The 17,596-nt window shown below is 44.4% G+C and overlaps 1 long non-coding RNA gene across 1 annotated transcript in view; it reads right to left on the bottom strand.

The window, feature by feature from the left end:
• LOC116997441 overlaps positions 1-17,596 on the bottom strand; it is a 34,117-nt gene that overhangs the window by 9,437 nt on the left and 7,084 nt on the right. The window contains exon 3 of the long non-coding RNA XR_004418186.1: positions 7,960-8,117. This is a non-coding gene — a long non-coding RNA (uncharacterized LOC116997441). The remainder of the gene's footprint in view (positions 1-7,959; positions 8,118-17,596) is intronic.

Raw genomic sequence — 17,596 nt, 5'->3', positions numbered from 1 at the left:
AAAGAGCTAGCCCCTGGATCTTGTAATTTATGCTTTTTGAATCTAAACCAGTGAGCAGCTCCTGACGTGCAGAGCAGAAGATCCTCACAGGGCTGGGGAGCTCTCTGGGCTTGGGCATTCCTTCTCTTGCACTGCTCAGGGGAAGGGAGCTGTTGCTCTTTCTTTACTGGTTTCCAGAAGATTTCCATTTTCTCTACCTCACCCTAGTTGTCTTCAATTTTATGTCACCTCCTGGCAGTTGTGAACTGCTGTGATATTAAAGAAAACACTCTCCAGTAACAGCATCATCTTTCTTTCCAAGCTTGAGTGTTAAAAAGAGTTTGCTGCTTCTTGAATCCTCCATGTCAAAAAAACCCCACCAAAATCCACTTAGAGGCCTTATCACTTTTGCTTGTAGAGAAAAGATTTGAGGTCTTCCACTGCTGTATAAATGAACATTATCAAATAAAATCTCGGTACTAGTTCTACTGGCATTGAAATTCAAGTCTGTATCACATGGGAGACTCAGCTTGAGAAGTACCTGTAAGTACTTAAGGAAAATATTTATTTTTATTTGGAATAAAAGGAAAATTTTATCACCTGGCTTTATGACAGAGAAATTTGTTTCTGAAACTAAAACTATGGTATGGACTCACTATTATCATCTCTTCTTATTCATTTTTTTACCTGAAATTTGGGGAAGAAAATCACTTACAATCAAACTGGGCCATGTTCAAGTGTTTGCTGAAAATGCCTGGGGAAAATTCACAACTCTGACATTTAATGAGCACAACCAATGGCTCTAAGAAGTTTGACTGGCTGCCAAATTGATATGTCTGTGTATCCCATCAGAGGCTGTAATATCTCATTTGGGTTTGTTGTTGGTTTTTTTTCCTGATCTTTGTTAAATTGATTTTTAGCCAGTTTGTTTGGCAATCATGATGAAGCACTGCAAAGTGGACACAAGACAGGAACAATGCTAAGCAACCAGATGTAAAAAGACTGGAGCAATAAGAAAGCATATTTGTTTTTCACTGTTTAAACATGATTTACCAGCTGGGAAACTGTCTTGCAGGATATACTGCAGATCCATTAAACTAATCCAGAGCACAAACACATCACAATGTGGCCTTACAAACACGCCTCCTGCAAATACCCCTGCATGCAGGAAGTGATACAGCAGGAGCAGATTAGGTGACAGTCACTGGAGTCACAGATGGGAACTGTCTAGGAGGACTGGGACATTATGAGACACAGATCAATTCTAGGTGGACTGGGGCATTATGAGACATAGATCAATTCTAGGTGGAGCTACATTTCCCCATGTGAAAGGGATCACCACCCACCTGTCAGCAGCTGCTCTGAGATCCTGTAGTACCAGAGCAGACCCAGGTCAAAGCTGGATGAAGAGAGAGAAGGGAAAAATGCCAGAAAAGAGGTGCTGAAGACAGGATTTCAAAGGCCTGATCACCTGAAGTATTGCATAAATGCCAAACTTGTGCCATAAGCACAAAATTGGAGGCCCTAAATGCAAAATTAAGACCCCAAGTATAGGCAGCTAAAAACCGCAAAGCCCTGATGTTGTGGATGATGACAGATACTACATTGTTCACGACAGAGTTACAGAGTCTGGCCCTTCTCTGCTGTACTGTTGGGCTGTCAGAGAGTGTTGCCCAGTTGGCCTCCCCTACAGTAGACAAAAAATTATTCCAGCAGTTTTTCTTCTGCCTCTCCCCAGTGATGAGGAAGATGGGGGCTGTCAGAGAGCAAGGAAACACAGGCTACCTTCTGTACTGCTGTTGGTTTTACTGATGGAGCTACTTGGGCAAGCAACTTTAGCTCAACATCAGTTGAAAAAACTCAGAGATCATTAATGGTAGAGGTCTCTGCTGCATCCCCTCCCTACTGCATGATACCCTTCCAGCCTGTAAATGTTGTCTTTCCTTGCCAAATCCAAACCCTTTATGCTTTTTGTATGAAAGCTTCGAAGCTTCTCCTTTCCCTGGTCTGAGAAAAAGAATGTGCCAAGCAGAAGAGTATAAATTGCATTACTATGTGGGATAATGTCTCCCAGACCTGCCAGTCAGGAGACTGCTCCTAGTTACAGTATTAGAAAGTAGCTCCTGAAGCAGCAGGTCATTAACTGACATTGCTTTGGCTTCTCCCGTGTCTACTTCGACACATGTCCAAGAATAAACATCTCCACCACCACTATTTTAGTCCTCCCCTCACTCCTTCAGCCTTATCCCCAGCTCTTGAAGCTGTCCTATCCCTCTTGGCCCAACACCCTTGCTCAGCAGCTGCTCTCCTGCCTCTTCCAAACCTCCTCTTCAGCTCTGTTATCCAGAGGAGAGCAAGGAGGGAGTCAGGAGAACATTGTCCCTGTCACTGCCAGCCCCAGTGGAAAGATCCCTGTCTGCTGCTGAGCTGGTCCCCCTCTGCTCAGGGTGCCCATTGCAGACTCCACCTGGAGCTCCCCTGACCCACCAAGGTGGGACAAACCCTGCACAACGGAGCCCTGGGCTCAAGGGCTTAGGGGAGGCTACTTCCACCATCACTGAGTTAATAGATTTTCTCCAGTGCTGTTTTAAACTTGATGGTCAGAAAATTTTAGGGATAAAAAATGGCTATTCCCTCACTCTTGGAAAGGAGAGAATTTTTACTGTGTAGGATTTATTTCTAGGCTTGTGACTTTGCGAGAAAAAAATCGATCGAAATGGCATCATTCTGATTCCCGTCACATCCTTTCTGTTCTTTTCCCTGTTGACTTTCCAGGCTGCTATTTTAATAACTGTTTGTAGTTAAAATCAATGCCATGCCACGCCACACTGAAAAGACTGAAATCCTAGCTTTCCTAAGGGAAAATATTTCCCCACACATCCCTATGGGAGAGATTCAGCCATGTGTCCAGCAGCTTGGGATGATTCTTGGAGATGCTTCATCTTGTCTCCTTCCCCACACTGATCTGGACATGGTAATTCATAACCACAATAGGCTGCCATGCCTCCAAATACAGGAATGTGACAAAGTACAGGGGCTTCAAAGAGCTGAGGAACAGGGGAATGTGGTGGTTAAAGGCTGCTGTGGTTTTTATGTTTCTGTGGTCTATTTTTAGCAGCTGTGGTTGCTGTGTATTGCAACCCTGAGTCACCTCTGAACTTAGAGTCACAAATATGAAACTGAAAAACAAATTAATTGGGTCCACAGAGTGGCCAGGAAGGAATCATCTCTCAATATTTATGGACAAAATAAACATAAACAACTGTAAAAATGTATTTTTGTTCTCTGTGGCTAAACACAGGCCTCCTCTGCTGCTGATCCTTTGGCTGCACAGTAAAATGTCCCAGCATCTGTGCTGTGAGTAGCTGTTGCTGGGACTTTGAGGTTTTCCAGGTCAGCCCCACAAATATTACAGCTGTTACAAAGTGCTAGGGCTGCCAGGCTTTGCATCTCTTCTTTCATACTTGAACCTCTTTTTTACTGAAATCATTGGCAAGTCAGTGTACCTGTGCTGAAATTAGTTGCTTGAGTGTAGTTGCTCCTGATTTGCATCAGTGGAAGTCAGAAGAGCATCAGTCCACTTGTGCTCTGTTTTCTTGGCCAGTTTGAAAGAGTCAACTCAAACCAACACACTTCTCTAGCTGGTGAGGCAATGCAGTATCTCATCTTACAGGTTGCTCTGCTCCTTTTGTTCTTTGCTGTCTGTGCATGCAGAGAGGCTTTTTCCCACGTTTGCTATTTGATTTCATGTTTTCTTGTGCCCAGTCTGTCCCACAGCCTTTACTTTTCAGTTACTGATTTAAAAAATGGCTCCAACCCATCTTTTACTATCTCAGAGAAAAGGCACAATTGCATTATTGTACTGAGTGAATGCATTTTCTCATACATGTAGCTGAATGGGAGATTATTTAAATATCTTGAACACTCTCCTAATTGGAATAATAACATGCTAGGAATGGGAGCGCGAGGAGAATTTATATTCAGGCTCCTGAATTTCAGTGAATGAGTAATCAACACTCCATTACTTCCTACAAGGTTAAACAATTTTTTTTTAAAGCAAATGGTTACTGGAAAAACACCATTTGACTGCACTAAAACAAACAAACAAACGGAAACCCAAATATGGGTATTCCTGGTGATCTTTAGATCATGTGAGAGCTTTGTGGATCCCTTGGCAAAGGAGAAGCTGACTTGGAATGCTGTTGGCTGATGCCTCAGGGCTGCCCACCAGCCTCTGCTCCCTGCTTGCCCCATTCACCCTGTCACTCCTCACCTTGTGCTATTCTGGTGCTGGTGTCAGCACCTGCACTCCAAAGCCAATGCTCCGACCCAGATCTGGGAGTTATTTGGGTTAAAAAGTAACCCAGCAGTGTATGTTTGCCTGTCTGTGTGTGTGTGACTGAAAGGCTCCACTTCCCCATGTGAGAGGATTCATGGAAAGGCTGTACCAAGGTCTGTGCTGGCAGGAGGGCAGGCAGGAGCAAGGGGAAAATGGAGCAAGCCCAGAAGCTGGGGAGGAAAATATCTCTGACTGATATTGCTGTCAAATATTGTATCTTCTGGAGTCACTGCCTTAAACCAGAGCAGTTGCATTGGTGCCTGTAGCCTGTACCTTAGTAGGCTGGCCTGTCTTTACGGCTTTGCTTATTCTAATCAACAGGTTGGTCATTTTCTTGGTCAGTTTATTGCTGTAAAGTCAATTATATGCAGTTACTCAGAAATCAGTGTGTAGTGGTCCAATGTAATCTATTTTATATGAGAAATCTAATTTTCCTGTCATCCTACATGTTCACAACAATTACAAAACACTCTTAATCATTTACCTAGAAGAGCCTTTAGGCAGCTCTGAGTGATTAAGCATTGTTACCACTACTCTCTTTTGCATCCTCCTGTACTATGCTTTTCTTTTCATTTGTTTCTTTCCTGCCAATTGTTTCTGTAGTTAATTTCATTGGGCTTGATCTGAAGCCCATGGAGGTGAATGCACAGTCTATCATTAACTTGAACAGCCTGGTGATCAGACCTGCTGCAAATGCTTTAATAGGCACAGGTCAAGGATTTGAAATGCAGAACATCTGTTTTACTCCATGTTCCTATTGCTACTTCAGCTTGCTCCATCAGATATTTATGCAGAAATGCAAACTCTCCTAGGGTCAACACTGGGAAGTACAGGTCTACACTACATTTATTCCAGCAGTATTTAAAAATGCCAACGACAGCATGTACCTCACTAAAGCACCCAGCAAGGGACAGATGGAGACAGGCAAACAGGCAGTTTGCAGCAGAACTGAGGCTTAAATCCAGTTACATTAACTGCAAGTTTTGTGTCTGTTCTTGCTGCTCCCCATTATGCCTCTTGTTTTGCTGAGGCACAACAGCACATGCACCTGTGCAATGTTCTCTAACCCTGTCTGCCTAATAAAGACACAGGAAACAGAATATTAGCCCAAAAGGAGGAGCTGACTCTGGGGTGTTTCTATGAACCCTAGTGCTGTTTGCTAGCACAGCATAATTATGGACTCTGCCACAGACAGCATGAATAATTCTTTCCAGTGTCTCCCTGATAAGAAGACGCTGAAAGAGATCATGTGCACATGTCTCACAGAGCTCAAAGTTTTCTAATCCTTTCACCGTTCCACTTCTCAGCATTATGAGGTGCACTGCAACACCCAGCTTTGGAGGAGAGGTTTGAGCTGAAGGGATGTTTGCTGCCCAGTTTACCAATCCTAACTGAAAGCAGTCATCCCTTTTACTCACAAGGGAGTAAAACCATAAAAATTCCAGTTCAACTTGAAGTGTGTCCTTGTTCCCACTAATTACTCAAAACAAAGCACAAGTGTTAGTGCACTGTCCCTGCTGGAAAACATACCATGCTCTCATGTTATGGGAGTTAACTACAAAGTTAGTTTAACTGCTAAAAGAGTTGTATTTTTTTTTTTTTTTCACAGCAGCATCATGAACACACATGAGTTATCATGAGGTGAAAAACAGGCACTCAGCAGCAGACCCTGAAGTCAGCAGTTCTGGACAGACATCTGAGCTGATCTCAGCAAAACCACATTGTCTTCTTCTGACTGTTTCCACCTCTTGAAAACAAATGAACATTAACCCTCCCGAAGCTTTAAAAACTAAAAGCTTTTTTTAAAAAGTTAAACCCTATTTTTAGAAATTAAGATGTCAAACATTTGTAATTCACCCATTGATCTAAATGTAGATTCAGCTATTTATGCTGGATTTATTGTGCACTATGCTCTGGCCACTTGCTGACTCTGTCTCAGAGGCTAGATGAACTCTGGTGACAAGGAGAGCTTCCTCTGTGCCAAACAGGAAAAATTTAAAACTGTTTATCTGATATGGCAGTATTGATAATAGTGCAGAGAAGCACTTTGGACTTCTCCTAAAGGGTAGGCTGATCTTCATTATCTTCTGTTTGCATTTGGTTTTGCTCCATGGAAGAGAGATTAGGAGACACAGCCAGCTTAGCTCCATGTTTAGCAATAATATAGAAGATGATAACTGCAAGGACACATTGTTTACTTGATCAATAAGAATGACTTTGGAATGCAGTTTAACTTGCTTTCTGAGTAATTGTATTAGACTTCAGTTCCCAAATGCTGCCTAACTCCCAACTGCCAAAATAGGGATTTTTAAATTACTTGCCTCCTACAACTGGTTAGTAATAGGACAGAAATTTGTAGGCACCATCCAGATCTTCCTTTGTAAAATATTTTTTCTTCTTTGCTAAAAATCTTCAATAGTCTAAATAAAAATCCCAGTGTAAGCACCTCTGTCTTGCAGAAGGTGAGGCACAGGACAAGCAGAAGGATGATGGCGATCACAGATTCTGCAAGGTACAATTGTTGTATTCTTTCCTAAAATGAGAAGTGCTTGCTAAAAAGCAATCCTCTGGTAAGGCAGTCAGTCACCTCAAGAAAGGAGCCACCAGTACCCAGATTTTTGTGTTTCTCAGAGCCTGAAATTATTTTCCAAATACATCAGTTAATGTCAGCTTTGCCTGCTTCTGATCTTGTTTCTAACGTTCCTCTGTACTTCGCCCACAGACAAATGTTTGAAGCTTGGACATTTTCAAGGGATAGCTCTAGAGGAGCTGGAAAAAATCCCAAATGACTTCAAAATATTTGAATACTTGAAAGAACAAAAAATAATGATTGAATTACCTCACATCCCTGTTCCTAGAACAGAGGCTTTGCAGGGCAAATGTGATCTTGCTGTCCTTCCTCTGCTTGTGCTGTGGGAGTGTGAGGTGGGTCGGGATGCAGCCCAACAGCCTGGTGCCAGCCTGGTGCTACCACACTGCTGCTCAACATAAAACCTCTTCTAGCCTTCTCCCTGCTCTTGGCACCTGTGCTAGAGCCCTGGTGCAGGTGGAAGGACAGGTGCCAGCACCTCCCCTTCCCATCAGGGCACTCATGCCCTCTTATTTGCAGCACTCCTCCTTCCTGTGCAGATATGGGAGCCACAAACTAGAAAGTCTAATGTTTTGAAGTCTAATGGCTTGGTAGCACAGTGAAATGTTAAAAAGACACATAAGTCTGTCAGGGGAAAACCCTTGTGTTTGAGGCTGCTATCACAGGTATTTAGGGTGAAGAAACGCTGGCCCGAAATCAAGGCTATGCCTTCCAGATTGGCACATTAAAACAGGTAAAGCACAGGGGCAGCATGGCTGACCAAGGAGCTCCTCCAAGCTTGTGTTGGCTGCTGCACCCAGGACATTCATAAACAGTAAAATGTTATTGCAGGTGAAGGGGAAATGCTAATAAATATCCTAAGCACCTCTCCAGTTTTTCCCTTCCTGGTGTGCTGGTGTACTGGTAGTGTATGGTCTGAAAGGAATCAAACACGGATCCTGCCTTCTCTTTTCTGAACCTTTTCTGAACCTTTCTGAACATCCTTCTGATCAGAATGAGTAATGAGTGTCACCCCAGATGGCTGGATGGGTGCATGTCTGTCTGCACTCACCTGCTGAAAACTGCCATCATGCAGTTCAGGCTGGAGGAGATGGAAGTCACCACGCTGGGAGCAGGAGTTCCCAGGCTGGGGCATGGCATGACCAGCAGTGCTGTACTGCACTCCTGGAAAAGTGCAAGGGGCCTGACAGCCCAGGAGAAGAGAAAACCCTAGGGGAAGGAAAGCAAAACAGACCAAAAATAAATATAAGTGGAAGGGATGTGCAAAGGCTCCCTTACATGGGCTGGTAGCTACAGGCTCATGCCTTCATCCAAAGGCACCTGCGGCTCACAAGGTCCTTTCCACCACTGATTTTGTCCTCTCCAGCAGCCCTGGCTGTGTCATACAGGTTCCTGCCTCCCATGGAGACTGTGTGTTGGTGTTGGATGAGGGACAGCCTCTCATGTCTGGGCTGGGAATTATCCCTGTGCTCCAGAGCAGGGTCTGCACCGTAATTCTGCACATGAGCAGAGGCCCCCTCATTGCAATGGCACCTTCCCATGTGGACTCACTCACTGTGGCTCTCCCTGGGCTTCTTGTAGGCTCTTAGCAGAACTGTGGGCTCCATGGCATGATGCTGACACAGCAAGTGGGAAGGGATGGTGCAAAGACTCGAGAAGTCCAAGCATGGCCACATGATAACAGACTAGCAGTAAATTTGTTGGAAAAATCAGGTCCAGCTGCTTGCTTGTACTGGTTTTACTTGGTCAGATCTGGATGTGGTTGTAACATTCTGCTCCTCCATTTCCTTTTGTCTTAAATGTGAGCATTTTGTTCTGGACACGAAAAGGAAGTGGGGTTTGGGTGCTGAAATTTCAGAAAGAAGGAAACACTGTGCCTTGTCTTTCCAGTTCTTTGTAATTACCTGGCTTTCTGGGTCTTCCCTGGGGGGACTTTCCACTTCCTTCTGCCAATTGTATACAGAAATTATTTACTGATTCATATCCTGGACCCTGGCACCTGCTAATTAGGTGTCCATAAGGGCTGCAAGTGGGTATGTCCTATGTAGCGCTTCCAGAATTTATCCCAGAAACGTAGCTAAGTGGGGATTTCCTTTAGTGCCAAAGTTCACTCAAAAACCTCCCTCCTTCATTTCCCTACCTCAAGATACTCATTGCCCTCCTCCTGGACTTCTCTATCCTCCAAGTTTTTCTTCTCAGTACAGCAAAGCACCACAGAGACTTACATGGGCACAATGATGGAATCAAGGAAAGAAGCAGGAACAGCAAGGAGACAAGTGTCTGTCCTCACTGAGTCTCTGCAAAGGACTTTTGGGTTCCAGTGATGTCTCCTGGGCTCCTGTATCTAGACTTTGGCAAGACTAGAGAGCAAAGCAACTTAGACTACTATATCTCTTAAGTGTTTAATGCTCAATATCACTTGGGTGTTTAATGCTCTCAGGAGAACCTGTCTGGGCCATACACAGTTTTATTGCACACCCTGTGGCTGTCCCCAGTGAGCCATGTAATGCAGGAGGGTCAGACTGTGTTACTTTGACACTGGTTTTTGTTCCTCTCAAGTTATTTCCTGCTGACTTGACAGCTCTTGTGGTTCCTGCCTGTATCTGTGGAAAAACCAGCTGCTGATTCAGCTGTGGCTCTCGCAGGAAGGGGACCTGAGTTTGGGCTTTGAGGAATCAGGCCAGCATCCTGGAGCCTTCTTCTGTTCCCAGGGGAACCCCAGAGCCAGGAATGAAGAAGAAGCCCAAGTTTTGGTTTCAATTCACTTTTTAAAACTAGTGCTTTTTCAAAAACCAGTTTCCATAGTGACAGGGAACTGTAGCACCATTGTGAAGGTCCAAAAAGCCCCAGCCGAGTATTAGCCAGAAATTCAGCAGTGTGGCCAGCTCCTGAGCAGCCTTCCCCAGCCCCTGCTGTGCTCACAGCAGGGCTCTGCTTCAAACACCTTCCTGCCGACCAGCCACACTTTTAGCTGCCTGTGGGCCGCGCTACTCCTGAGCACTAGGGCTTAATCACAGGTAAAATGATGTTTGCCCAAAAAAGGATTTACTTTGGCTGCATTTAGTCCTTTCATAAAAAGGGGAAAGCTAGATTTGAAGACAGTTTTCACTCATTGTTTCCTTTTGCAGAATGGTGCAGAAGCCATGAAATGTATTCATGATCATCCATGGAGCCAGCAGAGGAGCCCGGCTGGAAGCCCAGGTCCTATTTAATCCTTATTTATTAGAATGTGCTGCCTCTCACCTTCCCTTTTGCTGTCACAGAGGGTACTTCCATCCATGCTATAATCCAGCCCTCCCAAAAGGGCCTAGGAACTCTCACATGATCATATTGTTGTCCTGGTCCCCACCACAACACACAAGAAGCATGCCAGAGAGAACATCCTCCCTGCTGGGCTCAGTGCCAGGTGGTGGTGACAGACACCACCACTTCCTCATGGAGCTTCTTTGCCCTCATCCTTCGTTATCTGCTGGATTATGTTGCAGTCTGTAGTATGCAAAGAAACACAACCACAGCACTCTTACAAGTTAATTCTCAGGTAAAGTTACAGGCATCTGTCAAGTGATTGTGTTACCTGTGGCTTTTAGGCAACGTGTGTTATACGTGTGTAGGAGGCAGGGAAAAGTGTGGCTGTGCTATTTGTACAAATCACACGAAGCTTTTCAGTAGGTCTGGACTTAACGCCTTTCCTCAGGAATAGCTGGGACTGTGTGGGACTGTGGGCTTCAGTGAGGGTGTCTGCGACCTGTGTGCCACCCAGAGTGCAGACCCAGCCTGCCAGGCAGGGTGAAGATGCTGCCCAAGGGACACAGGGATGTAACAGCCCCAGCAGGAACCACTGTGCATGTGGAAATTCCAGAACAGAGCCCAGGCACTGAAGGCAGGACACCAGCCTGACTCAAAGCTTGCACCAGCCACCTCCTCCCACCCCAAACCAAGCACTATTATCCCTTCCAGTTTTATGATAAACTATAATTTTTCTCAAACATTTAACAATCATTATTCCCTTCCTACTCCTCCTATTTTTGCCTGTGTATCCATGCGACAGTTTTGGGGCTGAGATCACACGCAAGAAAACAGAGTGAAAATGGCAACTAACGTAGTTTTTGTGAGAGAAGAATGTTTTGCATGCTGCTTCCTGTTAAACCATTGGAAATGGCATACCCAAATAAGAAATTGTCCTTCTGGTGCAAGACCTTAACTCAAATGAAAAAGGCCAAGTTCTGCAGGAAAGAAAAAAGAAAGAGAGGCATATTTGGACCAGTTTTTATGCCAGTATTTTCAATGTGAGGTTAGATGTCCTGCACCAAGCTAAGGGTTTGTCTACCCTAAGGCTGCCAGTGGAGCCCCAGAAGAGGCCAATATTTGCTTTGTATTTCCCAGCTTCCAGCAACCAGTAGCTCAGGGAATTCATCAGACAGAGGTGAAACTGTGTTTATATTTCCAGGACAAGATGCATAAAATAAGAACTATGCATGTCTTGAAAATTAATCATCAGGATTCACCAAAACTTAAGAAGTGTACCACTCTGACTGTCTTGTGATTGCAGGTGAAGGCACTGTTTTAGGGAGGTACTTCCTGCAGGAGACAAATTTTTCCCTTACTTCCTCGAGACCTTCAAGTGACCCCACTAAATTGTTAAAATTCCATTAGAAAGTAGCTGCTGGGAACATGAGCAATAAATAGCTGCTAAGATCAATGGCAGTCTTGCTGATTTAAAATCAATGTATAGCTTGCTGACAGTGCTGGCAGTGTTTTCCTCTGGGAAATGTAACAGTGATTGGCTTTAAATAAACACAGTGGTAAAAAACTTTATCTGAACTCATTAGTGACTCAGACTCATTTTAGAGTAATCCAGAAAATGCCTGTTGCCCACAGACAAGACTTGGAAGTGATCAGTGACTTTGGATACTGCCATTTATGGTGGGACACTGGAAAGCATCCTGGAACAGAGCAGAACTTCTGAAAATGCTCTCTGAAAATAGGTATTTAGGGTACCTAGACCATGGTGTGAAAGCCACCAGTCACTTTTGAAAACATGACATGAACAGCATTAGGTTACTGTGGCTCTAATGACCACCATCCACCCTCTCCAGGCCTATTCCTTGTTCCTCTCCCAGATTCTGGCTGGCCTTCATCCCATGTAACACCATGCATTCGTGATGGAAATAAGCCCACCAAAACCTAAAGTGCAACCACAAGCTGGTCACATCCACCAGCCACCAGCAAGCAGCTTTGGGCTGAGTTGGGATCCTCTCCCTCTCTTTCTTTAAAGTCTGTCTGCCACCATGAGTAGTTTTTTCTCAGAGGCTCAGCTAGATTGCTTTAATGAAAATAGACATGAAAGCGTTTGCCCTACCTACACTCTGTTTTGTAACCTAACCATTTAATTGCATCATGCTTTTTCCTACAAATCATCTGATGATGATTCCCAGGACAAGCCTTTACCTCTTTTCCTGCATGTTTTAATACTACAGCTATTACTACATCCTGATTGTAGATATCACTAAATCACGAGGGGATTGGTCACTAGATAAATCAGAGCTCTTTTTGATGGGTTTCTAACCTGGCAAATAGGGCACCCGAGTGAGAAACAGAAACTGTAACCACATCAGAACTCTGCAGTCGATGCCTACAGACTGTCCAGAAGGGACAGGTGAGGACAGAGGGCAGGGCGTTTGCCCTACACATGAAAAAATATATTGAATTCACAGAATGTCTTTGAAAATCAGTGATCAAGTGGTTGAGGGCTTATAAGTAAAATCTAAGGGAAAGCCAACAAGGGAAAACTCATGTTTGGTCTTCCTGCAGAGCAGCAGAGCAAGGAAATCCGTTGATGAAGTTTTCTTACTTTGGCTGCAGGAAAGACTCTGCTCCCGTGCTCTGATCCGGCTGGGGTGCTCCCTAATACCTCTTGGAAAAGCAGCACAGTAAGCTGTAAGCAATCCAGGAGACTCCTGGAGGGTGTTGAGGATGATTTCTTAATCCAGGTGACAGCTGGACCAGAGAAGCATTACCAGTCCGGCTGCTAATCAACAGGGATGAACTACTAGACATGACAAAACTGGTGTTAGCTCAGACTGCAGCAATCTTGCCCTGGTGGAATTCAGTCTTGAACAGCTCTTCTATGAAGCAAGGCTGAGAGAATTGGGGTTCTTCAGCCTGGAGAAGAGAAGGCTTCAAGGAGACCTTACTGCTGCCCTTTAGTTTATAAGAAATACAGAGAAAGACTTTTTAGTGAGAAATTGCAGTGGTTTTAAACCAGAAGAGGGTGGCCTTAAATTGAATGTACAGAGAATTTTTTCTTATTTTTTAAATTTTTTAATTTTTTTTTTTTTTATGATTAGGATGGTTATGAACAGGTCCAGAGAAGTTGTGGATGCCCCATGATGGAAGTGTTTGAAGTCATGAAAGATGAGGCTTTGAGCCACCTCATGCAGTGGAAAGTTCTCTGCCCATGGCAGGCGCTTTGGACTGGATGATCCCCAAAGGTCCCTCCCAACCTAAGTTATTCTATGGTTCCATGACGAACTGTAAACATTTTAGATTTTGTGATTTACTTCCATGATGAATGGAATAATTTTTTTAAATGGGGACTATTTTTCCTTCCCTATTAATGTTTTTTTATAAGATTATAATGTACTTGTTTTGATGGTGATTAGGGTATAAATCAATAAAAACAAGGACTGCACTCTGGATCCTCCTTAGCTACACACATGCTCATCTCCAAAAATATTAACTTTTCCATAAACATGGACACAACAAACACACAGCATTTATTAAGCCTGAACGGCAAAGTGGTTTTATGCCTGAGAAAAAAAACTTTCAAATAGATAGCCTATAAATAGATGATATGCTGCCTTTCTGGTTCAGTAAATAGTCTGAAAAAGTACTCTCAGGAGACATGAATTTGCAGTGTCCCCCCTTTATTTCACTGAGACGTTAATTCTGCTGTCTAAATTTAATACTTTATTGTCAGTATGGAAAGTGCCATCACGAGGGAAGCAATTGCACTTTCTGCATTTCTTTAGGGATCAGGAAATAAATCTGTACAGAAAGAAAACAGCCCTGTATCTCCTCACATGCAGAAGGAAACATCAGATTACTTGACATGAAAAGCATTGGGAATCGTGCAATGGCCAGTACACAAACCCCAAATGAGCCTAGATAAGTAGGATATGACAAAATAGAAAGCCACACTGGCTGTATCCTGCAAACACTGCTGCCCCAGGAACTGGGACCCTGTGCTTGGAGCAGCCAGCAAGAAAATTGCTCAGGAGTATATCACAGGGATGAATTCAAATAAAACTTCTCCGGCCCTCAATGGTAAACTTGTTTCTGGCTCTTGAGTAGTTTAATTCCTAGTTACTTTTGTATTAATAGTGAATCTGAAAGTTCAAAACAAAGCATGTGGCTCCATGACCCATTGGCAGAGCCCGTTCCATCAGTGAGAGAAGATGCGACCTCTCATTCCAGAGGCACCTGCATGTAAAAAAACATTTTGCAGCTTTTCCAGCCATTGCTGGAGGTAGGACAGCAATCTCTGTGTAATAAACAGACTTCTTTTGCTGTCTTCCCCCTCCCCTGCACAACACAAACATGGCCCAGCAGAAGTATTTTCAAGTACAAAATTTTCATGCACAGAAGTACTTAATGTTTTGTGTTGCTATACCCAACCCCCATAAATTTATGCTCATGTAATTACTGCACTCTGTTAGCCTACTGATAGCGAGTTAAAAATACCACACACACCCCAAATTAGAACTGGTTTCTATTTTTTGTTAAATTCTTGCAGTTGATATAGAAGAAAATGTTGTAATGAGCCACATGAGATCCCTATTGCCTGCACTAGTCAGGACAGGAGACTGCAACACTACCAACAGAAAAACCCCACCAAAAGCATGGCATGCACAGACCAAAACAAATTTGACTGTGTTATGATGGCATCAGTCCTGTATCCCATTTCCTTTCTTCATCTGATGCTTGGTGTTTCTACACTGGGAATAGATTTGAGCCGGGATCTTTCCTATCAGAGCCTACATTTAAATGGAATCTTTCTGCAATATCCAAATTCCTAGTTTATATTCCAAGGTACTCCTAACTTAGATTAAATATAAAATATTTCTGTTACTTAGATAAAGCCATTTCTGTTCTATCCAAATTCCTAATTCATACTCTGGGGTGTCTCTCAATTATTTGGAATGACTTACAGTTGATGAATTACTTATTTTTGTAATAGAAATATGGACATAATCCATGAATAATCTCGCAAGTCTTTGAAAGAATATAAACTTTATCTAATATTAAATAAACAATAACTATTTTCCAACTTATATTCAGTTTGTTAAGTCTTTGTCATATGAGCCATCTCTTTATTACATACAAGAAACATATTTGCCATTTAAGCTTCTGAGTCTCTATTTTTAAAAGCTTTGTGGAAGGAACTGTCTGGAAACCCCATAAGGTCAACCCCTTCCCAAGCAAAACTAATGAGATTGAGTTTCCCATTGCCTGTTTGAGGTGGGGAGGTCAGGACATGCACAGTTTCCCTCCCCTTCACTTCTGATAGGCTTCTCTGAGAAAATAACATTTCATGAAAATCCACCCTGAGCTGTTATTTTGAATGTTTCCATCAGTAACACAGAGAAATACCTTGTATGTGAGACCAGGTGAAGCTTCAGCTGGCAGCCACAGGAGACAGAAACTGCATTAGAAAAAAGAACTAAGCTAAAGCTGCATTCTTGCCAGTATCCTCTCACACTTTTGGAACTGCAGAGACAATGCCAAATGCAAACATGCCCCTGCCCACTGCACAGGCCTGGATCATCACAGAGAGGCTGGGATAAGCAGATGAACATTTGGCTAAGGACCAAGGAGCAGATTTTTTTTTTTTTAGGTATTGACAAGACAAGACACAATTGAGGTCCCAGAAGGATTTCCCAAAGTGATTAGGAGCCCAAGTTCTGTGAGTCCATTGGTCCTTCTGAAAATCCTGTATGGGAGCAAATAAACTGCATCACTGAACATCAAAATATATCTGTGCTCATGCTGCTTCTGCTACGGGCCTTGATTTCAAAGGGCAAAGTCATTACCATGAAAAGGTTAGAAATTTCTTCCCCTTCTTTAGTTCACCTACCTTCCTCCAAAATGGGAACGCTTATCCTCTTCTTGCTTAATAAAATTCTTACTGCCCTATGAACTATTTTAACTGAAATTGTAGGATCAGCACTCAATCCCCTGGCTGCGGCCACTCAGATATTTGCTTTACAGACAACACTTTGTTTTCATTTGCTTGAGGTTTACCTAGCATAGATTTCACTGCAATGCCTCTCTGATCTGACAGTGCAGAGTTACAGGGTCTTTTTTTTGGGTAGAAATTCCTCTTGGACTGGTAAGTGATGCAAAGGTTGCAGTGTCCATCCTGGTGCTATCAGATGGTGGTGGGCCAAACACTGCCCTCTCTATTTACACATCTCTACTGACAGGAATTGTGCTGCCCATGAGGGACCTCCGGACTGCTGTTCACACACATTTTGTCCTCAGAAATATGATACCAATCTATTGCACAAAGACTGCAAAATAATTGCACTGATGTTTTTTTTACTTTATAGAAGAAAGTGTTCCCTCAATGTGATAAATACTGAGCATGATTTTTGCTCAGGCTGCAAATAGCAAATTACTTAATCATCAACTATTTAAGTACCTGTTTGTTTTGTCATGAACTGAAACTTGTGAGCAAGATCGTATTACACATTAAGTGGCTTCTTGCATCCTTAAATATTAATCCTCAAGCAAAAACAAATTAAAGGTAGTCCCAGGGTCACTTTAGTAAATCTGAGCTGATGCATCTTGTATCCCACACTAAATGTTCCTTGCCTTATTTTTTGCCGACACCAACATCTTTGCAGCATCTGTACGACCTTGGCAGAAGGATGGGGATGGGGAAGTAAGCTGGGTGGGACCCAGTCTTGGGAGGGCACAGGGGCTGTTGCCAGCCACTGGCAGCAGGAACAGGGCTAGAAAGTACAGTCAACCCTGCAAGGGAGAGGGTTTGCTAGGGACCTGTGGTCTTTACATAGAGATGATGGGAAGTATTAAGGGGGCAATTGTGAAACCAGAGAAACCCCTGAAAAGAAAAAATATGGAAACATGGGGTAGGGGAGACTCAAGGTGGACGAGAAAGAGTGGAAGGCCGCAGGGGACTGTGCAAGAAATAAGGATGTGAAAGGAAGGGCAGGAGCAGGAGCGGCAGGCGGGAAGCCACAGGAAGGGAAGGGAAGAGAGAGAGGCCGGGGCTGGGTGTGCGGGCACCGGCAGAGGACCGGGTGCGTGGAGCGGGGAGCCGAGACGGGATGGGCCTGGCACAGAGCGAGGGCTGAGGGCTGCGCTGCCTCTCGCCCGGCGCCTGCTACCGCCGGCGCCAGCGCCCCGAGGTGCGGGAGCGAAGGACGCGGTTTCCCCCTGTGTGCCCGGCCCGGGGCTCCGCGGGGCTGGACCGGCCCCGGAGCCCCTCGGCCGCTCCAGGGGCCGCCGCTGCCCTGGGACAGCGCTGGCGCTCGGCACGGCCCGGCCGCTGCCGGCTGCGAAGGGCGCCCGGCCAGGAGGCGGAGGCGCCGCTGACGCCGCCGGGGCCGGGGCCGAGCGAGGCGCTCGCCGGCCCGGCAGCGGGCCCGGGGCTGGGGCCGCCC

The sequence above is a fragment of the Catharus ustulatus genome, chromosome 6 (genome assembly GCF_009819885.2).
Source record: "Catharus ustulatus isolate bCatUst1 chromosome 6, bCatUst1.pri.v2, whole genome shotgun sequence".
Taxonomy (NCBI): Eukaryota; Metazoa; Chordata; class Aves; order Passeriformes; family Turdidae; genus Catharus; species Catharus ustulatus.
The sequence above is the reverse complement of the archived record's forward strand: the minus strand, read 5'-3'. Positions and strand labels throughout refer to the sequence as shown.